The sequence below is a fragment of the Trachinotus anak genome, unplaced genomic scaffold, assembly GCF_046630095.1.
Source record: "Trachinotus anak isolate AG129_WGS33_773 ecotype Australia unplaced genomic scaffold, CSIRO_AGI_Tana_v1 ptg000019l, whole genome shotgun sequence".
Taxonomy (NCBI): Eukaryota; Metazoa; Chordata; class Actinopteri; order Carangiformes; family Carangidae; genus Trachinotus; species Trachinotus anak.
The window spans coordinates 28,875,415-28,900,597 of record NW_027273870.1 but is presented as its reverse complement, the minus strand read 5'-3'; the positions used below and the strand labels follow the sequence as shown (position 1 = coordinate 28,900,597).

Genomic DNA, 25,183 nt, shown 5'->3' with positions numbered 1-25,183 from the left:
TCAGCGCTCCAGAAGTATGGATGCTCTCCAAAGAAGCCCAGGCAGTTGGTTCAGGGGTTTTTGCTAGGATACATCGTTGGCAGCATTTCACATATTCCTTGATGTCTCTTTCCATTTGTGGCCAGAAAAACCGCTGTCTGGCAAGGTGTAGGGTTCTGGCTTGCCCTTGATGCCCTGCAAAGTCGTGCACACCAGAAAGGGCCTTGACCTTCAAGCCAGGTAGGACAAACTGATACCTTACATGTCTGGTCGAGGGATCTTTGGTGATCCCATAGAGAACTCCATCTTGAACTTTCAGATGTCGTCACTGCTTACATAGTGTTTGTGCTCTAGGAGCTAACCTGCTTTTCTCTCGTCTAGTTGGCAGTTTACCCCGGTCCACTAATAGCAGGAGCTCCCGAATGGCTGGATCCAGTTCCTGGCTGTGACGAAGCTCCTCAATAGAGAGAGCTGGGAGTGTGTCTTGTTCTGAGGGTGCCATCTGAGGAAGAGCCTTGAAAAACTTGCATTCTGACCTTGCGACTTCCAGCCCATACTGTACATGTTCCTCTACACTATCCCGGCCACTTGGTTGTGGCATTCCATGTACGCTGTTCCTGCCTGCATCTTACACCCTGCTGTTATGTGCTGAACTGTCTCAGGGGCATCTTTACACAGTCTGCACCTGGGGTCTTGTCTGGTGTGGTAGACCCCGGCCTCTATTGATCTTGTACTGAGTACCTGTTCTCGTGCTGCCATGATTAGTGCTTCTGTGCTGTCTTTCAGTCCAGCCTTTTCCAGCCACATACAACAGTTTCTAGAGTTTTTACTCTACTACTTTTACTGAGGTTGTCTATCAGTAAAACCCTAAATGTGTGTACAAGACCCTGCTTCATCCTCTGTCCTGTGTCCCTGACTCTGACAGACAGTGGTCCCACACTGAGCTGTGTGTGCTGCAGCTCTCTCTGCGTCTTTAGTCATCAGGAGATGAAGATAAGATGAAGACTTCTGCTTTGATGAATGACTAGTGGAGCCACCTCAAAACCAGTTTTTACGAGTTTTCTTCCTGTTTTTATCTTGTCTCTTTGTTTGATCATAACACCATGAACAGTGTGAACGACTAGAGTCACACCCACACACACTGATGGCACCAAACTGTCTGCACTGTGAAGCACTTTGGACAGACGCACAATTTAAATAAAGGCCAGTGACCAAATGGTTTTTGTATTAAAATTTAAAAAATTGTTCAGCTTTTCAAAGCACACAGTGTCACGTACAGTTTCTGCTATCACACAGTGCAGGACCCCCCACAGGTTGCAGCAGTAAGTGTTTTCAGACTGGTGACCTGTCCACAGTCTTTCCCGCCCTTTCTGTATGTCATTCATTCATGCAAAACATAAGAGGGCGGTGTAACTTCCTGCCCTCTTGTGGTGGCAGCCGGATGTTGTCTCTGAAGCTTGTTTGACTTCCAAACCTGGACCTGTGGTTTCTGTCATGTCCGTGGTCGTGTCCTGTTGACAAAGCACAGGCAGGAGAGCAGTTTAATCTGGAGGTTTGCGCATGCGCATTGAGGATAATCCTCAAATTTTTAACTAGGGCCGAAGTGAGTTCGGCAGGTTTTCTTTGGCGCACCAAGCGCATGCGCAGACTAACTGCGACTAAATTAACCGTTAAGGCAGCGGCGGCAAGAAAACGAGCAAAGTAAACTAATTTATCATCTGTGTGAGAGCTCGGCAGAAAGTTTGAGACAGAACATTGTTACAGGAGCAGAGCAGCTTCTTCCAGGAACAGATCAGTGTGTAGGCTGTGGTCGTAGCGGGAGAGAGAGAGAGAGAGAGCGGCGACCAGGGCAGAGTTAGCTCGCTAGTTAGCAGTTAGCGGTTAGCAGTTAGCGGTTAGCAGTTAGCAGTTAGCAGTTAGCAGTTAGCTGTGAACGTAGCAGTGTAATGTTTGTTCACTTCAGGCTGTTTGTCAGGAAATAAAAGCTGCGACTCCTCAAGACCGAAGTTCCCGCGTCTCTGAGCTTCAGCTGCGGTCCAGACGATGAACCAGGAAGATGAACAACACCGAGGCGGGAAAATACTGGATGCTACATGGTCACTGTGTCACTGTCAGGTGATGGTAGGTGTGTTGACAATGACCAGATTTCTACTTATTTTTCCTTGACGCTGCATATCTGATCGGTTTAGTGTCAGTTCAGGAGAATAATCCTAAAACGTGTTCAGACAGGAAGGAGGAAGGTGAAGATGTCCAGACAGAGCAGCCGGATGGAGGAGGAGACAGGCAGCACCAACCATGAGACAGGACAGGACCTGGATGTATGAGAGATCTGCTTCCACTGCTGTGAGGAAGAGGTTTGTTTCAGCCTGGTCCATAGTTTATTTGGCTGCTCGGCTCTGCTCTCCTGTCTGTTACAGTCTCTGTGTGCCACTGGTTGTCGGTGCAGCTGTGTGATCCTCACCAGTGTTTGTATGACAAACAGGCAAAAGCACCAGTTTGTCTGAACCACACCAAACACTTCCAGTGTGAAAACCCACCACGGAGCTTTTTAAGGTGTTTCTTAAAGCACCTTTGTGTCACCCACACATGACACAACAGTGCTGAGGATGGTGTTTGTGTCTTTTTGTGAGATGCATGTGGTCACCTAGCTGTATTGTCGACTGTTTGTCAAGTCATGTTGACTAAGCAAATTCACAGGCATGTCCGACTGTAGGTGTTACATGTTGCAACACCCACAGTTTCTCAGAAACATGATGTTTTTCTTTAACAGTATAAAAACCATAGACTATACATAAAGATGACATAACTTTAAGCCTTAATAAAAATGTAAACAGGTAAGTTATTTAAAAGTTCACCTACATACAGTCGTCATGAAGGAGGAAATTAGCTCTAGAGACCAGAACAGTTTTTGTACCAGGCTGTAAACATGTTTCTTTCTGCTGTGAAGTTGGACATTTGGACATGGAGGTCTCTGAGGACTGACTCTTTGCTGGAGCCAGGCTCTAGTGGTCATTAGAGGAACTGCAGGTCTCTGCTCTTCACTGTTGGCTTCATTTTTCAGCCTCTGAGGTTGATGCTTGATAAAAACACTGCTAAGATCAGACATAATAAATATCCACCTTCCTGACTGTCTGTCTATATCTATGTCAGTCTCAAAAACAGATCCGTTTCCCTTTGTGTTTGTTGGTGTTTACTTTAAGTACAGCTTGGTTCAATGGAGAAAATGTTGTCTGGTGCTTGCTCAAGGAAATTTGATCTTGAAATCAGAAAGCAGTGCTGGTTCCTGAAAAGTTGATATTTTAGAATGATCTGTCCATCTCTTTACCTCATGGGATCATGTTTGATCACTTATTGCTCTCTGTGTTATTTGTCTAGCATATGCCAACATGTTGACTGTTTTGATGTATAATAGCATAGTGTTGTATAGTTGGCTGTAGGGTGTTGTGTTATTGTATAAGACGTTTTATACAGTAAAACTTGGGACACTGCGCCCAGTAAAGGAAAGGCAGAGATAAGCACTGAAATCTAAAGTAGGTTTTACTGTTTGGTTTATCTGAACAGTGAATAACAGATAACTGCAGATACTCATTCATTCTCACATGGACACAGACAAATGTCCAGAATCGATGCAGAGCAAAGCTTTAATTGTAGGAAAGAAAACACGTCAGAGGATTTTCCAAAACTTTCCAGAGAGCTACAGTACAATGACATGAGTCCTGGAAAAACCAAGATTAAATTTCATTGATTGGTTTATTTAAAACAGGGACAGTTGACAGTAAGTAGTTTGTATCCATCCAGAGAAGCATTATCAGACATTAATGACAACATGACTGTTTGTCTTTCAGCCATTTTTTAACATTAGTTTGAAGCAGACTTAAACTGATACAGGCGTTAATATTTGGAGGCATGGCTGCTGTGGTCTGAGCAAATTTAGTCGAGCAGTGTTTGACATGACACCCTCCCCTTGGTGAGGATGTTGTTTGTCTTATTTCACCATGAGCTGTTAAAACAAGTTGTTTAGGGGGCAGTGAAGCTGAACTTATAAGATAAACAAATATTAGTCATAAACAAAAAATATCCAGGATCTCTAAGTTATATTTTTCAATAAGATTGCAATAGTAGTATTAGTTCAGAGCTCATTGAAACAGTTTGTGAAGTGGTTGTGTTGTTGCTGTACAGGCCTGTGACCAGCAGGTGGCACAATAAGACAGATGTGGTAATATCATTGAGTGCGTGTTCATCCCATCACATATGAAGATGAAGACAAAGTTACACTGATACTGATCAAACTGAGATTGGATACTTCTGAAATGCCTTTAAAAACATCTGCTTTAAATACTCAATGACCTGTGACTTTCTGCCTCTGTTAGTGAACAAGAAGGCCTGTTTTTTGTTTTTCTTGACTATGCATCGTAATCAATACACTGCTTTTCAACTTCTCCACCTTTAGAGCAGCTGGTGCACTGAAAATCACGGTTGAGTGGTTTGTAACAGCGAAATATGTTTTCAAGGCCAATTCCAGATTCGCCAAGATTTTTAAGGGCCTTAATTAAATCTTCTTTCTCAAGATGGATATTCCCTTTGGGCTTGAATACTTTTTCAAACATGAAGGCATATTTACTCCAGTTTCCCTTGTTTTTGATATTTTGAATGATCTTAATGATATTGTAAGGATTGTTTGTGTTTGTACAAGTTGTGGGACATGACGAGGCATGACAGTAGATGAGCAACAAATCACCGCTGTTGTTGACAAGTTTTAAGTCCTTCAGAAGCCGATACTCAGCATGTTCAGGTTTTTGAAGTGTGGCTACAGCTAGTCTTTCGCCTTTGTACACAGCACCTTTTGAAATTGCATCTAGCACTTTCTGTTGGGGGTTTTCCTCTATGACTGTCTTCAGGTTACTTGGGTCTTCACCCGGGATGCTCACAGCCAGACTGTACATACCAGATATTTTGTACCTGTCGATAGAGAAGACGATAGAGGGTGTGATTATCTGCTATAGATGAGTGTTAAGAACACATAGATGATAGACGGATGATGGATTGATTAATGGAGAACACACTGAAGAACTGATTTAGTCCTGAAGTCCTAAACTGAAGCAATCGTCCTGTAGAAAATTCTCCATGTTTCAGTTCAACAACAAGTGCAGGTGTAAAGTTGTATTGACTGATTATGGAATTAGAGAAAGCCGAATAGAGAAACCAGTATACTGTTCTTGGTCAATAGTGGAACAGTTGCAAACATTTCATGTCCTTTGTATTTTCAGTGATGAACTAATGTAGTCAGTTAACACTGTGGAGCCACAGCTCGGTAAAAGACTAATCAAAAGTTCAGAACCAACAATACCAACTGCTACATCACTCCACCAGACAAGTATAAGGAGAAGATCAACACTAAACAATCACTTTATTGGTTTAGAGTCTCCTCGTGCCTACCTGCAGCTTCAAACTTACACAATTCAACAAATCATCAACAATAACTAATTAGTTAAAATCAGATGTGTGAACGTTTTATAAATGAATCACATTATTTCACAGTCTAGAAACAAAGTGACTCACCTGGTCTTCATGAAGTTTACAATTTTAGCGAGGTTGCCCTGGTCCACAGCAGTAACACTGACCCCAGGAGACAGGAAGTACAGCACCACAATCATCCAGCACAGGCCACCAAAGACCAGCCAATGAGCCTTAAAACGAGCCATCAGGACTTCTGTAACTTTGTGATGTCACAACAAAGCAGTTGCCACCTTCAGCCCTGCCCCAAGCCCCGCCCACATAGACCCACCATCCAACCTTGAAGGATTTGGTTTCTCTGAGATACCTGAAATCTGCTATATTTTCTTCCAGAAAACAGTCAACCAATCAGAAGAGAGGCTCAGATCCTCTCTTCTGATTGGCTGACTGACCTGTTGTTACTAGAGGTCCAGAGAGAAGCCTGAGAGAGGAGATGTAAAACTACACTGAGATGGTTTTTGGTTCTTAAAACCACAAATATATTTTCTGATGGAGATCAACACTTCAGATAAAACACAGGTGAAGAGTAAAATATGGAGCTTTAATAGAGCATATGATGAGCTGTAAAGGTAATGAAATATAAAAGCTAAAGAAATAACTGTAGTCAACAGTCAGGCAGATGAGTCTGCTGCAGGTGTCGACCGTCCTCAGTCCATTTAACACAATATAAGATGAACATTTCTACAAAGACCATTGAATAAATAACTCACCTTCATTTCTGTTGTCAGCAGGATGTGCTGCTTCTAACACCCTACAAAAGTTTGGAAATGTTTTCAGACTCAGTTCAGATTAATCCATAATGAAAAGAATCATGACTTGCAGTTGTATTGTGTTTCACCCTGTGGAGGGAAACTTTCTTTCATGTACCTGCTCTGGTAGAGGAAGAGGTCTGATAGATGCTCTGAAGCCAGTGAGTCCTCCTGGTTTTTCCTCAGTGTTTGGTGAAGGCGCTGCTGCATTGAACAGTCGAGGAAGTGATTGTATTTTTTATAGAGGTGGCCAAACCTCTCACAGTTGCATTATAACCTTATTTGAACAAGTCTTTCAAAAATGAGGAAGAGGAAGAGAAGCCACACCAAATACATCCAGTGTGGAAACACCCACGTGGAACTTTTTAAGGTGTCTCTCAAAAAAACTGCGTCACCCACACTTGAAACAGGTGTGTCGTTACAGGTGTGGGGACTCTCATACACAGAAGCACTTTGGTTTTTCATTAGTTAGAAAGGATGAAACAAGACTGAGTTCTTCATACATGGAAACCTGTTGGTCAAGTTAGATTGATTGAATTGCCATCCAGCCAATCACAGCCATTTGACAGCCCGCCAAGGGAAGAGTAAACAGTTGAAGTAAGGTAGAGTTACAGGTGTGCAGACACAAACAGGGCGTCTGTCAGATAAAGGACAAACAGGCCAGACGTGTTTTACCAGGTAGAATAATTTCATTGTTCCTCATTTGTGCTTTTTCAAAAGGCTAAAACCTGATTTCATTGTAGAGCTGTGTGCAGTGTTTTAATTCACCCAGCCCCTCCGTTCTCTGAGGCCCTGAGCCTCTACTCTGATTGGCTAATATCAAACATGTTGTAACTTCTGGACTAACTTTAACTTCTCCAGCTTCTTCCCACAATAATTTACAGGTAAATTAACTGTAGAAGTTAGATCATTAAGTACAAAGTTATTTTTACCTACATTGTGAAAACTGGCAACAATAAATTGTGATTTGTCTGAGTTCTGACTCCAAGAAGGATTACAAGTCTTGAAGCAAGTTGCAACAATCGAGTGCTAAGGCTTTTTGAATGACCTCCACGAGCTGTGTGTCACAGCCAATGCTGCTACTGCCACTGTGGACCAAACCACAGTGACTAACTTCCTGTCTTCACCTCTTCCATTCACCTCATGCAGTACCGTTGCCCCACGTCTCTCCCCCCACACCCCCCAGGTCAAGAGCTCTACAGGCCTGTAGACTCCAAACTGTCTGACAGACAACAGTGCTGTTTTTAAGAGGTTCCCAAATGAAGGACACACACAACAGGGCAGATGCTGAGTCGAGCTTTAATTAGACAGAACAGAACATCAGGTTTTGGTCGTGTTTACACAGGTATAGAGAACAATGAGCTGATGTTAATACATATTTCATTGATTCACTTAAATGAAGTAAATACCTAAATGTTACTACTTGATTAATTTGAGTCCAAAATAACAACAGTTTCCTCACCATCTAATTGTTTTATTCAGGTGAATGTGAAAGGGACACAATCAGTTCCATGAAACTACCTGCAATCTCTGTAAAACTCAGGAAACATTGAGACTAATATTACTGCTATGGACTGGACCAAAGAAAACAACTGAGCAACTGTTTTTGATGTCTTGTATTTATGCAGTTAATACCTGAAGGCAGTTATCTCAAACAGTACCCAGTGATGCTATAGAGACTAGACAGTGGAATGAAAATAGAAGATTATTTCTTTTGAGCAAACATGATATTTAATGTAATTGTAATGAATCCGTTTAGCCTGTGGTGTCGAGAACTTCTCTGCTCCATGACATCCCTAAGTGTCATTGACAGTCTTCAGTCGTCATTAGCAACACACTGGGCTACAGGTTTCTTTCCATTGAAGCAGCTGATACACTGGAAATCTTTATTCTTTGGTTTGTAACAACGGAAAACGTTGTTGTGACCAACTATAGAGTTCCCCAGCTGTTTGAGGGCCTCGACTGGTTCGGTCTTGGGAATTAGAACACCTTTACTGGTCTTGTCAAACACTCTGGAAAACACAAAGGCAAATTGTTTCCAATTGGGGAAGACTTCATTAATCTTGGGTATGATGCTGTTCTTGTTTTTCACATTTGTACATTTTGCACCACATGGGGAATAGAAAGAGTAGAAGACTAGAAAATTACCGTTGCTACTCCTGACTAAGGGTTTTATGTTTTGCAAAACAAGTGCCTCAGCGTGATCAGTATAGAGCTTTTTAAAGTCAGGTTTTGCAACGACCACTCTGGTGTCACTGCTGTCACCTGGGTACACTGAGTCCTGCAAGAGCTTCTTCTTAACAGCGGCACCAGTGACTTTCTGAAAGACCTCGTCTAGGTAGTTCTCAGTCCTTTTCACTGGGATGTTTACAGCCACACTGACCTGGGTTTGTATATTGTACCTGAATGGCAAAAGAAACACACGAAAATTATTACTGGCTGTGAGAAAATAAAAAGTCTGACAATTAAAAGAGGTTATAAAAAGAAGCTATATGAAAGGTAGAGAAAGGCAAAATAAAAAATGTGCTTAACTTTTTCAATAATGAACCTACGTAGTGAGTGAAGTCTGAGGTGGCACAGCTCACACAGGAACGGCTCCATCACTCCACCAACCAAACATATGTAGAGGACTCAATAACTGAGTAGTTCTCAAACAACTAATTCATAAAATCCTCACATATTTAGTGCTGGATTTTGCTGACATCTTGTGGTGACTGGCAGAGTAAAGTGTGTAACATCAGTAGCTTTTCTTTTTCAGCATAACACAATGGCGAATGGTCTGTTTTTCCATTGAGCCGTGTTAAGTGAATAAAGTCGGGTTTTATCCTCTTGTGATACCGTTCCTATTAAACATGATGACAGATTTCCATCTGTCTGCCTCTTGGTTGGAACTGGCTCCCTGGGGTCTGAAGACAGGTGCCAAGACTTGAATGCGAAAAAAAAATGTTTTCATGTCAGTTTTGAGAAATCTAGCTTTGTTGAATAGTCTGGAAAATCACCTCATGTGAGTGTAATTTATCTATTTTTAATGGAAACACGTGTAATATATAGGAGATAGAGACATTGAAAAATAACGTCATTTTTCAGAGACTAGAAACCACTAAAAATCAAACTGACCAAACCTTTTCATGATGAAGTTTACAATATCTGCGAGCTGCTTCTTGTCCACAGCAGCAAAACTGTCTTCACCAGACAGGAGCAATGTCAGCGCCACAACCACCCAGCACAGGCCAGCCATCTGCACACATGGCAACTTCTTTATTTACTTCAAGGGATAGCATTCTGACAAAGTTCATAAAAAGAAGGATAATAAATGTAGGAATGACGGGGCAAAGATGTAATCTCTGTTTCAGGCCATATATTTTTTGAGTATTTTCAGAGAAATTAAAATTATACAAACATCTTTTTTAGGTTCAGTCTTTCATCATTTATTTGTTTGTCTACTTTTAATTTAGGATTTTTTTTTATGCCTCTGTGCCGCATCAGTCAGGGTCAGAGGCAATATGTTCTCAGCTTGTCAGTCCGTCTGTTCTCTTCTCATGATGGAGATATCTCAGTAATACCTTGAGGGACATTGTTTGAATTTGGCACAAATCTTCACTTGGATTCCTGGATGAACTGATTAGAATGTGGTGGTCAAAGGTCAAAGGTCATTGTGACCTCACAAAACATGTTTTCGGGCATAACTCCCAAATTCACAATTTAACTAAAATGTCAGGATAAAATGAAGTGGTGACATTTTAAAGCTCAAAGGCAGACTTCACTGTGACATCATAATGTTTTGCAAAAACACCTCTGGCCATATTTCAATGCTGTAACTCAGGAAGGAGAGAATGTGACCATATTTCCTGCAGCTGGTCTAGTTGGTGGAGAAACAACCAGGAGCAGCTGACTCTAGTTAATTACAGTTTGTTGTCATGTAGACAGCTTTCAGCCATATCCACTGTTTTCATCATTGATTGATTTGTCCATTTAATAGCATAAACTCTTCTTTTAGTGTTAAAAACATTTGTGACAAGGCCTTGTGAAAATCTAATCTAACTTCCGAGCTGTCGAACTAGCTGCAGTCTTGTCAAGGTGTTTGAAATGAAAGCTGCAGTCTTGCTCATCATCAGTGTTGTGGATTCAGCACTGCTGTCACTGTTATGAACATATTTGTATTTTGGCATATTTTGTGGCATTTATTTATTCTGGCACACAATGAAATAATAAAAGGTACTCCCTCAGGACTGAAAACAGAACAAAGAAAAAATTCTAAGGTGTGACTGTCAGACCTATCCTTCCATTAAATGCAGTCTGACATGGAAATCTGGGCTTCTGAAAGACCAGAGTTGAAGACTATTTAAAGTTCACTGCCAAGATTCACATTGTTCTTATTAAGATGCTGTCCTGTCAGAGGTAATGATAACACCCACACTTTACTGTGGTTTCATGTGACTGTAAAATTATTTCGACACAGTCTGCAAGGCCATATCTGTCTGAATGTTTATCATTCGCCAACAGGAACGACACCAAGCTTTTCCCTTTGCTCCTGTCATCATTACTACGACCACTAGATGTCGCCAAGCAACCAAACCTAACTACGGGTCATAGTAACCTGCTGACAGACGACCTGTGGGCTTGTTTTTTACAGGACAGCCCCAATAAGCAGGGCAGCTTATCGGGGATGGACTATAAATAAACTGAGGCAGTAACTCTCCATCGTCACTCTTAAAGGGTCGTCAGTGTTGAAAAAACTTAAAGAAATGTTGCTCACCTTCACTGTCATGGCCCACAAGGTTTTAACGTTAACAAGAACAAAAAAAGACACGTTACCATGTTGACATTTATCTGACAAAGTGCTTTTTCTGTTATTCACAGCCCAGGTCCTTTAAATCAGAACACAATTAAACTTTGCTTTTCTTATGCTACACGAACATGTTTTACAACACTGGCTCTTTATATCAAAACCCTGTGGCTGATTTTTCATAGTGGATCTTTTACCTGCTTTGGTGGGGAAAGATGTCTGATGGATTCTGTCCACACCTTCAGCGTCTGAGTGCTGCTGCTGTGAATCTGATCAGAAGGAGGGAGCATTTTTATAAAGAAGGGGGAAACTGCAGCCAAACCCTCAGAGAGGCACCATGCCCTTATTTGAACATTCAGATCTCCTCCTTTCAGCTTAGTCATAAATTAAGACAACTTAGAATGAGAGGAAGGTGTCATCGAAATATATGCAATACTGTCCATGTGACTGACACTGCAACAAAAGCACCACATCGCTCATATACACCAAAAATATATTAGATAATATACAATGACTTAAATGGATATATACCAAATTTTAGTGTTAAAGCTCCATCCAGTCTAAAGGTAGATGTCCATGTGTTTGTGATTATAAAGCAGGTCTAGGATCAGAAGAGAGGATCAGAGCTGTGGCCGTTCACATGCTGCAGTAAGTGTGGTATCGTAACACAGTTAATGTTGCTGTTTTGTGTATCACAGTGACTAACTACCCGCTAAACTTACACTAGTTCTGCTCCTTTTTAGCAAATTTCTCACTAATTCCTCAGTTGTTTATATGCTAGTCAGATATGCTAGTTACTTTAGCTTAGCAGTTAGCTATGGTCTCTTTCCAGCTCTCTCTTGCTCTGTGTGTCTTGGATCAACAGATGAATGTGATTATCAGTGAGGTGTTTTTGTAACTTGTAACAGTGTGTGTAACTGTGATGATTATTACAACTTCAGCGATGTCTGCTGTCTCACCTTCAACACACAGCTCTGTGTCTGTGCCCGTCTGTGCTCATAGTAGCCTGCACTGTTATAGGCTATTACTTGTTACCTATAACCAATCAGATGGTGCTGTGGTCTAAACAGTTTTATCAGTTATCTGTTGAAAAAAAAAAAAAGAACAATTCCGATAATTGCTTAGAAAAAATGCTGAATATTGCATCAATCCCTAGTTTCTGGTTCTCAAAGCCGCACATTTATCTTGTTATGAATATCAACACTTCAAAAAAAAGTGTGAAATATTGGACCTTTAATAAATTACTGTAATCAACATGTGAAAAGCAGTTTATGAACCTCTGTGGACATGTGGGGTTTATGCTTGTACCCATCACTGCATCCTGTTTCACAGAAAAAGTCTATACCTTCTAGATATAGTTTGAACTTCTTATTAGTGTCAAACCCCTCACTGTGTGTGTTATTGTACCTTTAATCTCTTTGCTTCCTACTTGAAATGTGTTTTCCTCGTCCTTAAGCACAAAGAGAACAGCACCATCCTGTTTTATGTACCATTGACTGAGAGAATTTACCTCTGCAGCCTGTTATTCTGAGGAGTTCGCCTCTTTTTGTGCTTTTTTTCCAATTAACTTTGTTATTATGTATTTGGACTGTGTACTTGGACTCAGTACATTTACAATTGCTTTTCTTTTAATCCTGAGAAGGGCCTAGAGCTCTGCTGTATCTGTGAGAAAATGTAGAGTTTTGTGGACAGTGAAACTAAATGTGCCTGTTCAACATGACTTGCAGATCAAGAGGGAGATTTCAGCATAAACTGAGAATTAAAGGCAGAGTCACACCCCTGAAATGTTTCAGGTGTGGAGATTTACAGTAGACTAAATACACAAACAGACACATTTTGTTTACCAGCTGTGGTGTCAGTAAGTGATGACTTTGCTCTCACACAGTTATATGCTGCTGTTTTTAGAAAGTGAATGTCACTGCTGATCATATCATCATGATCATGATCACGACATGAGGTGAAGCACTGGTTGATATATGTGAAGCTGTGCAGTTAGAATTAGTAAGATTAGTAAAAACCTTCAGTACAACACCAGGCCTTCATCTGGAGCTTCAGGACTATTTTCATTTATTCATGCACAACATGAAAAAGAGTGAAGAAGAGCCCACAGGACCAAAACTGTGACATGATGTTTGTTGTCATGGCTCCACAATGATGAACACACAGACACGTGAGAGTGGATGCTGAGCCAAGCTTTAATTTAGAAAGAACAGAGACTTTGGTAATGCTTTACACAAGTATACTATACACTGATATGATGTATGTAAATACTGAGTTTGATTTACATCAAACCTCTTTATTTTAGTTAAAATAAACCATTCAATGTAATTTATATTCACACATAATCATGCAGCCGGTTGCCGTCTATTGTGAAATACCATCGCTCTTATGCATTGGATTAATTTGAGTTAGCCCCTGCTAACTCTTCTGCCCCTTGCCCCTCCCTCCCTTCTTTCGCGGAGCTATCCACTTCCCGCTGCTGTCACTATCCCCTCCAGCAGCAGCCCCTTCAGCAGCAGCCCCTCCAGGACTATTGACAGCAGTTTGTGTAGCATCTGAAATGCAACCGGGTGCAACATTACCATCAGCGGAGCAGCTGCTACACTTGGTCAACTGATCTTTTCTTTCACAGCGGAAAATGTTTTCAAGACCGATGGGGCCTAAGGGACCCTCGTACCTCGCAAGCCTCAGAAGAGCTTGCTCTTGGACTTCTGGAGATACAGGGGTACCATCGCTGGGCTTGAAGGGTTTAGAAAAAACTAAAACATAATTCTTCCAGCGCTTGATGGGATTTATGAGTTTTAGAATACTCAAGGGATCTGTTTCTGATGCACATCTGTCATGACATGGGGAGCCATAAGTATAAAAAAGCAATAAATCATCTTCGTTATTATCGGTGGGCAAGGTGTTAAATTGCTGTAGAGTGCGGTACTCTGCGTGATCAGATTTACGCCGAAGAACTGCTTGAGTGCACTTATTATTATTCGTATTCTGAATATCAGCCCATGTCAGAACCCCTGCAGGGCATTGTTGCAGAACCTCAGGCCATGGCACACGTGCTGTTGGACACTGAGTCAAAACATCTGGCCAGTTCAGAACTGTGGCTGCCACCACCCTTGTGCCAGTGTACACATCACAATTCTGAATGGTATTCCTCACTTGGTCACCTCTGTCAGTGACTCTATTGACCTCATAAGAGTCCCACCTTTCGTTGTGTGGGATGCTTGCAGCCAGACTGAACATGGGATATTTCCTGTTGAAGGAAAGAGAAGCACAAAATCTTAACCATGTGTCATTTAAACATTATTAATGTAGTCTGGAGAGTAAGATAGATGGAAGTATTTATCAATCAACCAATTAAACAAAACTGTCAACTCCATGTACATGCTACTCAGGACATTTGTCTTTTTGGAAATCAAATGGAAGACTTTAACTTGGCATGTCTTGATATTGTCTCTGGAGCTTGTGCATGTTTTTATCTTCATCTTATCTCTTTTCTGTAACTGTAAGTGTTGTTTACATCATTAATTTTAACTGTAAGTGTTTTGTAAAGTTTAGATAATTCTTTAATGACTACTTACCACTGATTTTCCCCCTGTGCGTAGCGGGGTCTATACCTGCCAAAGGAAACAGATAAAAATGTTGGTGGGTCTGTTAATTGTTTAGGAGATTGAAGGAGACACTGATCATAGACTTAAACTGTCAGAAATATAGAAAGAGACAATCAACACACAGCAAATATAAATTTATTGCGTGAAGTTGCAGGTTCAGTTTTCTCAATGATCCTCTTCAGGCCATGAATCCCTCATTGAAATATTGAAACAGAGTTAGAAAGGCCACAAGTTTCTTTTCTTTAAAAATCCAGAAACAGCTGTTGCAGAAACAAACATCATGATTTTCTCAGGGTCATGTGATGTTCAGGGCTTTGAGTTTTTTCCCTCTATTCTCCAGAGGAAGTTGACTCACCTCTTCAGAATTTCGTTTAAAGCGCTTTCAAGTTTTTTCTCCGTCACAGCTGCCAAACTGTTTCTAGTAGACAGGAACACAGCTAGTGTTACAGCCATCCAGCCCAGGCCGGCCATCTGAGGGTTTTAACAACAGCACCACCACAGAGGATTATGATGTTCAGCAGGTATAATGTTATCTTACTTTTGCATGTTAGCATGCTCACCTTTACTAATTAGCACTAAACACAAAGTACACCTGAGGCTGATGGGAATATCATTATTTTTGTAGGTGAGAAACTGAGCGATCACCAAATTCAATTAATTTCTCTGCCAGTGGACCGTGAATGTTTGTACCAGACTTTATGACAATGTGTCCAGTAACTATCCAGATTTTTTAGTCTGGACCAAAGTTGTGGACTGATCGACAAACGCTGATATCCTCAGGCCCTGGTCTGTCATGTTAGCTGCATTGCAATAGACACAGGAGCTTCACATTGAACTGCAAACAATACATTTTACAACAATAATGAAAGGTTAAAAACATTAGAGGGAAATTGAAAGTGAAGTTGAAACATATTATTAAAGCTCCTATACTATAGTAAAAATATATGACCTACATCTCTGTCTCTGTCTTTAAAGTTTGAAGTGCAGTTAACTGAAGTGATTAGTACCTGTACCCTAAACAAAGTACATAGTGGAAACAATAGCAGATTATTACATTTGAATGAATGGATCGCATAATAATGAACATGGAAAATATCAGAAGATGAAAAACTACACTACCACTGCACTTTAAAATAATAAAACCATTCAGAACCAACAGAATCATTCAGTTCAGTTATAAAGCTCTTCATTTTAACCTCTCTCCAACCACACATGTTGAAATGGCCAAAAAGTGGCCATTCATGTTTTATTTCTGATCATTTTTTGCAATACAAACACTGATGAATCACAATAAAAATATAATGTGAAAATTCACTATGTACGTATGTAGTTATCTTTATTTAAAAGAACACCCTCTCTGTCTTTGCACATCTTGCTACTTGTCATCATCCACATCAAACCCTGGTTTCAAATTAATAATTGTAGCAGTTTTAAGTCTGAACATTGAGGCACACTGCTCCCTGAGGTGAAAGGATTTAATGCAGAGCACTCACCTTCAGCAGTACTGCTCACAGCCCGTTAGTCTCAATCACTAGAAAAAATAAGATGAAAGTGAGTCTGCATTCTGTCACGTGGAGGTCACAGTAAAAATGTTCTTAGGATTCACTTCAACATCCGTCTGGACTCAGAATGTGATCACCAGTCTTCAGATATCAGAGCAAAAAGAACAGTTACATTTTCCTCCTGTGTCCTTCATGATGTAACAACTACATTCATCAAAAGCTACTAATTTTCCATTGTGCTGTTTTTATATGGAGATCTGATAGTTGCCTCTTTGTGTGTCTCACCTGCGTAATGAAGACGAGGTGTGAGGTGGATGATCTGAAGCTGTTCACTCTGCAGAGGAAGCAGCCTGTTGTTGCAGTGAACACAGTCAGAAGGAAAGAGCATTTTTATACAGCGGAGTGAGACCATGTCCAAACCTGTAGTGTGGTGTCGTCCTCTTATCTACACATTCAAATTCATCATATTGAATTCATTCAAAGCTATAAAATTAGAGAGAAGGTAAATGTCTTATCAGTGCAGGGTGACAGTGTCCTTCCAGCAGATCCTCCCTTTGTCCATGTCATATGTGACACTACAGTCAAAGCCCTACATCTAACAGGGCCACCAGAAAGTCTCAAAATGATCGTGAAAAAATAAAAGTTATTTATTTATTTTAGTGAATTTGAGTTATGAGCCAAACAGACAAAACAGTGACCACAAAGATGAATGATGAGGCAAAATGCAACAACAGCATAGTCAGGGTTTGGTTGGGTTTAGGTGCAGAAGGGACTCTGTTAAGGTCAGAAAAACCTTTGTGATTTTCCATCAGCGTTATTTAACCGACCTGATGCTGAGTTCGACTGTTCTTGGTACCCTGAAGGAGCTTCTGCTCATTTATTCAGTGTCTTTGTAAGAATTCATGTTAGCTTCAAGAGGCTCGGTGGACTAATGTTAATGATGACCAGGCCACTATTGCACACCTCAGCTCTTACAGTCTGATCAAGGCACGCTCACAGTGGCTACAGGGCTTTAGAGGTAAGATTAAAAGGCTCAGCTGTTCTGCAAAGCTGAGCTGCATCTGATCCTCAGACAACAGTAGCAGCTTTGACTTTACTCAGACATGTTTGGGCAACTCTGTCTCAGTCTTTAGTAGAGACAGAGATGTACAGGTAGTTTGAGGTGGAAATTTGAGCTTTCACATAACTCATAAACTTTTTATGTCTGTATCTTAAAGACTGAACTAAAATGTACATGTTACCACAGCAGTTCTTTTTCTACACTAAAGAGCTTCAGTTAATTTTCTTTGTCTCTATATCATCTTAAGACGTTAATTCCATGTTATACTGAGTGTTAAATGTAACATAGGTCTTGAATAGGTTTACAGTGTTATTTCATTTATTTCAGTGCAAGTGTCAAATCCCAGTCATGAACACTGAGACACTGAATATATATTTTAAATAGTCCAACAAATGTTTACTCACTGATGGATGTGAACTGAGAGTAAGGTGTAGGAAATGATCACTAATGATTCACTCATGTTCAGGCAATAATTAACTTTGTCTTATTAAAATAAGGACTTGTTGCGCTGTGATAAAAGTGAATTGGCTGGTGTTTAAATTCATAAAACGTCCCCAGACAGCTGCATGGAAATATATTTTACAAGCTTCACATATGAAGTACTGGTCTGCAGTTTGAATTTGGGAGATTAGCCAAACGCTGAGTGTAGCATCATGACTTTATCTGACAAGTCAAAAATATTCAAGCAAAAATTCAAACGAGGAAAACGGACACTAGAGAAACGATAACAGCACAGTGTGAATGACACATGAAGCCACAACCTTTCATCGAACAGAGAATAAAGAAAGAATAACATTAAATTGAATTTCATCCCATTACATGACAGAGTTCAGCAATTTTCTTCATTTAAACCCACATAGAAACAAAGTCACTCACTGAAATTCTAACTGAATTCACAATACAGAATCAGAATCAGAATCAGAATCAGTTTTATTGCCAAGTATGTTTTCACATACAAGGAATTTTTTCTGGTGATTGGTGCAATTGATCAGCAACAGTGGGGCTCTCTAGCCTTGTTGATGAGGCTAATAGCAGATGGGAAGAAGCTATTTTTGTGGCGAGAGGTTTTGGTCCTGAAGGACCGCAGCCTCCTGCCAGAGGGGAGTGTCTCAAAGAGTTTGTGTCCAGGGTGGGAGGAGTCAGCTACAATCTTCCCTGCACGCCTCAGAGTCCTTGAGGCGTACAGGTCCTGGAGGGACGGAAGATTGCAGCCAATCACCTTCTCAGCAGAGTGGATGATACGCTGCAGTCTTATTGTCCCTCTCCGTGGCAGCAGCGTACCAGATGGTGATGGAGGAGGTGAGGATGGACTCAATGATGGAGGTGTAGAAGTTCACCATCATAGTCCTTGGCAGGTTGAACTTCTTCAACTGCCTCAGGAAATACATCCTCTGCTGAGCTTTTTTGATGAGGGAGCTGATGTTTAGCTCCCATTTGAGATCCTGTGTGATGGTGGTCCCCAAGAAGCGGAAATGCTCCACGGTAGCCACGGGGGAGTCACACAGGGAGATGGGGGTGGGTGGGGCTGGGCTCTTCCTGAAGTCCACTATCATTTCCACTGTCTTCAGAGCGTTTAGCTCTAGGTTGTTCTGCCTGCACCAGGTCACCAGACGCTCAGTCTCCCACCTGTAGGCAGACTCATCGCCATCAGAGATGAGTCCAATGAGAGTGGTGTCGTCTGCAAACTTCAGGAGCTTGACAGACTGATGGCTGGAGGTGCAGGTGTTGGTGTACAGGGAGAAGAGCAGAGGAGAAAGAACGCAGCCTTGCGGGGATCCAGTGCTGATGGTCTGGGAGTCAGACACATGCTTTCCTAGCTTCACGTGCTGCCTCCTGTCAGACAGGAAGTCGGTGATCCACCTGCAGGTGGAGTCAGGCACGCTCAGCTGGGAGAGCTTGTCCTGCAGCAGAGCCGGGATGATGGTGTTGAAGGCAGAGCTGAAGTCCACAAACAGGATCCTGGCATAGGTCCCTGAGGAGTCCAGGTGCTGGAGGATGAAGTGGAGAGCCATGTTGACGGCGTCGTCTACAGACCTGTTGGCTCTGTAGGCGAACTGCAGGGGGTCCAGGAGTGGGTCAGTGATGGATTTGAGATGGGACAGGACAAGGCGCTCCAATGATTTCATGACCACAGAGGTCAGGGCAATGGGTCTGTAGTCATTTAGTCCTGTGGGCCTTGGTTTTTTGGGGACAGGGATGATGGTGGAGGATTTTAAGCAGGCTGGCACGTGGCAGGTCTCCAGTGAGGTGTTGAAGATGTCCGTGAACACCGGAGACAGCTGATCAGCACAGTGCTTCAGGGATGATGGAGAGACAGAGTCAGGACCGGCTGCTTTGCGGGGGTTCTGCTTCTTAAAAAGCCTGTTGACATCTCTCTCCAGGATAGAGAGAGACGTTCCTTTGGTAGGGGAGGAGGAGGGTTCTGATGTGGCTCTGATGTGGAGGTTAGTGTCAGGCTTGTCCCACTGTCTTTCAAAGCGGCAGTAGAACTCATTCAGATCGTTGGCCAGACGGAAGTCATTAATGGAGTGGGGGGGTTTAGGTTTGTAGTTTGTGATCTTTCTGAGCCCTTTCCAGACAGAAGCAGAGTCATTGGCTGAGAACTGGAGCTGAAGTTTCTCAGAGTACAGTCGTTTAGCTTCTCTCACTGCTTTGCTAAACCTGTACTTGGACTCTTTAAACCTGTCCCTGTCCCCACTCCTGAAAGCTTCCTCCTTTTGCCTCCTGAGCTGACTGAGCTTAGCTGTGAACCAGGGTTTGTCATTGTTATAACTCACCCTGGTGCGTGATGGGATACAGCAGTCCTCACAGAAGCTGATGTATGACGTCACAGCCTCTGTGAACTCATCCAGACTGTTGGAAGCAGTCCTGAACACCTCCCAGTCAGTGCAGTCCAAACATGCCCGCAGATCCTCTATGGCTTCACTGCTCCACTGCTTCGATGTCCTCACAACAGGTTTACACAGTTTTAGTTTCTGCCTGTATGTGGGAATCAGGTGGACCATGACATGGTCAGAGTGGCCCAGTGCAGCCCGGGGGACGGCGTGATAAGCACCACTGATTGTGGTGTAACAGTGGTCCAGAGTGTTCCCCTCTCTGGTCGGGCAGTTAACAAACTGTCTGTATTTGGGCAGTTCGTGGCTGAGGTCACCTTTGTTAAAGTCACCAAGGACAATAACTACGGAGTCCGGGTTGGTCCGCTCCACACACAGTATCTGCTGTGGCCTGTGGTGGGATGGAAACACCGACCAGGATGAATGAGGTGAACTCACGGGGGGAGTAGAAGGGCCTGCAGTTTATGATGAAAGTCTCCAGGTCAGGAGAACAGTGCTGCAGGATCACTGTCACGTCTCTGCACCAGCCACTGTTAGCATAAAAGCAGATTCCTCCACCTTTGGTTTTGCCGGACAGCTCTGTGTCGCGATCCGCTCTGAAGAGCTGGAAGCCGGCCAGCTCCAGCGCAGAGTCCGGATCGATCCACACAGCCACGTCTCCGTGAAGCACAGGACGGCAGATGAGGAAAAGTCTCTGTTCTTCTGCACCAGTAGCTGAAGTTCATCCAGTTTGTTGGGCAGTGAACGCACGTTGGAGAGAAAGATACCTGGGAGCGGTGTGCGGAGTGCGCGCCGGCGGAGACGCGCAAGCGCACCGGCACGTTTTCCTCTCCTCCGGCGTTTCACTGCGAGAGCAACGGTCAGTGACCTCTGACCAAAATGTCCAATAATCCCACAGATGAGTCGAGAAAAGTAGGAAAAAAATCCACTGGAGTTGTTTCTCTGATATTAATGAGCTCTTCTCTGGTGAAAGAGCTCCGGAAACCAAAGCAGAAAACTGGATTTATAAAGAAAATAAGGCAAAAAAATGCAGATAGTAGACTCTCTGAGAACAGGTTTGTTTGCCCAGTTTTACACCAGGATAGAACATAATGCTTAAAGGATTTTCACATCTGCCTCAACACACACACACACACGCCCAGATGCACTAAGGGAGAGTTAATGATTACTTAATCATTCATAAATAACCATTATCATCATCTTTAATCGGATGACACTTTTCAAAACCCAAGTTACAATGTTCCTCACACACTGAAGCAAATTAAAATCAACAAATTATAAAAGTTGGTTCTCTAAAGTTCTTTATTTTTTGAAGTCCCAACAAAAAGACCTTTCTGTTTCTTAATCAGTACACTACTGTTCAGCTGGTGCACTGGAAAACAACAGCCCTTTTTATTGCCCCTGGGAAGTCCCTCCATTTTGCTGCCATTGCTTGTTTACACTGAACCATACTGCCGCCCACGTGTGTGTTTTTTAGTTGGCGTGCTGGTGTTCCACAATCAGAGATGTGATAACACAACAGTGAGTCAGCGTCTGTCCGTCATGACAGTTCTCCCTTTTTTCTCCCTGCCACCCTCCACCGTCGGCTTAAAGGCAGAACAACAATACCCACCCCTCAACTCAGGAAGTTCAGTTTGTTTCAGGAGCTGCTTATCCAGTTCTACAGTTCTACAGTTATCGAGTCTCTTCCATTTTTCAGCAGCTTTAGAAAATACAGACTCTCTGAGGGGTGACAGAAACTGAGGAAGCTAAAAATCACCTTTACTTTTCTTAGGTACAGGTTGGCAGGGCTTCACAGTTGCAATGTTTGACCTACAGGACCCAGATTTTTAATAGATAAGAGTAGAAATATTTGAGACACAGACAAACCAGAGTTGAAGCTGAGCCAAGCTTTAATCAGAAAAAAATGAGCAACAGGAATTTTGGTAATACTTTTTTCCATCTCAGAAGCTTAAAGTAACAGGATAATACTAATAGAAACATTAATGTATTAGGTAACATTGGTACAACAGTGGTATTGACATTTAAAGAATTACATTTAACTAAAAAAGTGTTGGAGAAATATACTTGTTATATTTTTACATTTGTTATTAATTATTATGTTGCTTTTTAGCCATGCAGGTGACATGGATCTATGGTCAATGTCTGTGGGTGGATCCACCTCTTTGGTCCAGACTGAAATATCTAGAGGATGGATTGATAGTACTGTCATTACGAGCACGTTAGAATGATGTTGGCATTAAGCTCAAAGCACTGCTGTGGCTCTATCTGCTTATTATGCAAACAGGTCTCAGTCAAGGTAGATTTGTAGACTGCTCTTTTTTGTTCTCAGATTCTCACAGCTTTACTAGAACCGATCTATCGCCACCTATCTACCCTCTGCCAACTCTGCGACCCCCACCGCCTCTATGACTCCCACCGCCTCTACGAAGACCACCCCCTCTTAGACGCCCACCTCCTCTACGTTTTCCACCTTGTCTGCGTCCTCGTCCTCGTCCACCACTAAACCCTCTGACTTTTCCTCTTCTTCCTTTTCCACCTCTACGCCTGCTCATTCTTCCTTTTCCACCTCTACGCCTGCTCATTCTTCCTTTTCCACCTCTACGCCCGCTCAGTCTTCTTCCCTTTCCACCTTTCCACCTGCTCAATCTTCTTCCTTTTCTACCTCTACGCCCCCTCATTCTTCTTCCTTTTCCATCTTTACGCCCCCTCATTCTTCTTCCTTTTCCACCTTTACGCCCCCTCATTCTTCTTCCTTTTCCACCTTTGCGTCGCCTCATTTCTCTGCCTCTCCCTCCTCTGTGCTTTCCACCTCCTCTGTTCCTGTCCCCTTCTCTTTCAGTGCCACCACCTCCATTCCTCCTCAAGCCACTCTTTTTTTTAAAATCAGAATTTCCATTGCCAAAATCAAGGTCCCTTTGTGAGGAGGATACGTCTTCTCCTGTAATTAAATCATATCTGTTGACTTATTTGTAATGAAGAGGCACTTTCATCTGAGTTGGAATCATCTTTACTGTTACCATTATCAAGACCACTCTGTGAGGGAGACATGCCTTCATCTACGTTCTCATCAGCTCCATTCTCACTGTCATTATTGAGACCACCCTCATCTGTAACAGAATCGTTTACATTGCTGTCATCAGAGCCACTTTGCGAGGGGGAATTGTTGTCACCCATATCTTGATCCGTGCTCCTTTTTCCTTTACCATAACCTCATTTGCCCATGGCCCCTCCTCTTCCTCTGGTGCCCTGACCATCAAAATTACCATTTCCACTGCCCACACCAAAACCTCTCTGTGAGGAGGAATCACCTCTGCCTTGCTGAGACTGTATGGATGTGGAAGTAGAGGGCTAGTTTTGGCTGATACCAGGTTGTGTATCATCTGAGACACAGTAGCGTGCAACTTGATTATTATCAGAACAGCTGGTGCATTGCATCCGACGATCTTGTTTGTTACAACGGAATATGTTGTTTAGACCAATCGGACCATTGATACCCTGGTGCATCCCGAGTCGCTGAAGGGCTTCCCTATGCTGTACCTCAGTGTTGGTTGCACCATTTTTGGGCTTGAATACTGTAAAAAACACAACAGCATAACTATTCCATTGCTGAATGTGACTCAATCTTTTAAGAATGTTCTCACAATGTGTGTTGCTTTTACATTTTTCGACACATGAGGAGGCATAAACATAGAAAAGCAGAAAATCATTATCATTACGACGACTGAGCAGGTCGTCCAGGTGGCCCCAACGTGGGATTCTGTGTGATCAGCTCCTCTGTCCCGTTTCAAAACTTTGGCTGCAACCATCCTGCTGCCATTGTACACACCACTATTGTTCATCATGTTCTTCACATTGTCAGCTGGATCACTTGTAAACACTTGCTGAATCATTTGATTTATGTTCTGATTCTGGTTGTCCGGGATCCTTACAGCCAGACTGAACATGCCTTTTATTCCATACCTGCAAAGTAAGGAAAAGTTGTCAGATCAATGCACATCAAAATCTAGATGTTGGTCATAGCATAATGAAATGCAAAAAGAAAAAGAAAAAACGACCACCCACTAAGCTCTCAATGATTCAACAAATTACTGGAGCCTGGTAGGTAGCCTGGTGTAGTTACTTGAAATGACCACTTAGTGGCAGCCTTGCACCGTCCACTCTGTGTGTATTGCAGCAATCGCAGAAGAAAACAGTCTGAATTTGGTTGTGCTACTTAGTTGTCAACAGCAAGACTGAGCCAGACTCTTAATGTGCTGACTGAAGTTGAGGTGTGGCTCAAACATGTATTTCTGGCCGCTGTATACTCAGCCTTGCTTCATTACTCTTCAGTCTGCTGTCTATACCCCACTGAAACATCCCCCCACAAATGCAACCCCTTTGCCATGTCTTACCCAAGTGCCCATGTTGATCTTAACACTGTTCGGTAACAAAATTTTACTCACTCTCTCAAAATGCCATTTACAATTTCTGCAAGCCGGTTCTGGTCCACAGCAGCCACAGTGTTTCCAGTAGACAGGAGGAAGGCCAGCATCACAGCCACCCAGCACAGGCCGGCCATCTGAACACGGGTCAGGTTTATTAGCGCAGTATCATTTTAGGATTAGAAACAGGGATAATACTGATAATGTCAGCGTTTATTGATTTCATTAGCTATTCTTTTCAGTTTTTTCTTTCTTTCTTTTTCTTATTTTTGTTTCAAAGCTTTCATCCAGGAAGCCTTGAAGAGACACTTCTCCCATGTACAGGAGCTGCAACGCTCTCATGACAGGCACACAGAGAGGTCTGGTAAAGTGACAGATTAAGACAGCTCTCTCTCTCTCTCTCTCTCTCTCGCTCTCACCAGCTCAAGGCGGACCAAATAATGTTTGTTTTTTCTGACAAAAAAAAAAAAAAGATTACTTGCCTCACAGGGTGTGTTTCCACAGATGAAAAAAAACCCAAAACTTAGAAAAATGATCTTGGCAAAAAACAAACAAAAAAAAAAAATCACTTGCTTTTCAGGGTTTCCTTATAGACCTGAGTAATTCATGACACAGCTTAACTGTGGCTGTGGGTGAAAAAGCTCTGTTTATTTCTTGTGTCCTACAAAAACATTATACTATAGACATAAATATATGGTACATGTAGCATGAAGTTAATATGAAG

General features: G+C 42.3%; 1 protein-coding gene and 1 long non-coding RNA gene across 6 annotated transcripts in view; one reads left to right on the top strand and one right to left on the bottom strand.

Annotated features, from left to right (window-relative positions):
* Window positions 1-1,666: 1,666 nt before the first annotated feature.
* LOC139635998 (protocadherin Fat 4) overlaps window positions 1,667-25,183 on the top strand; it is a 77,464-nt gene continuing 53,947 nt past the window's right edge. For 3 of the 5 annotated variants that reach the window (XM_071503632.1, XM_071503627.1, XM_071503626.1), the window contains exons 1-2: window positions 1,667-2,100; window positions 2,205-2,333. The gene's annotated coding sequence lies outside the window, so the exon portion shown is untranslated. Of the gene's footprint in view, window positions 2,105-2,204; window positions 2,334-25,183 lie in introns of all 5 variants that reach the window. The other 2 variants (XM_071503630.1, XM_071503628.1) reach the window with 2 other exon arrangements.
* LOC139636018 (uncharacterized) lies at window positions 14,583-17,182 on the bottom strand. Its single transcript, XR_011694336.1, has 3 exons — window positions 16,427-17,182; window positions 16,133-16,170; window positions 14,583-15,110 (listed from the first exon to the last, which is right to left on the bottom strand). It is a non-coding gene; the product is annotated as an uncharacterized lncRNA (long non-coding RNA).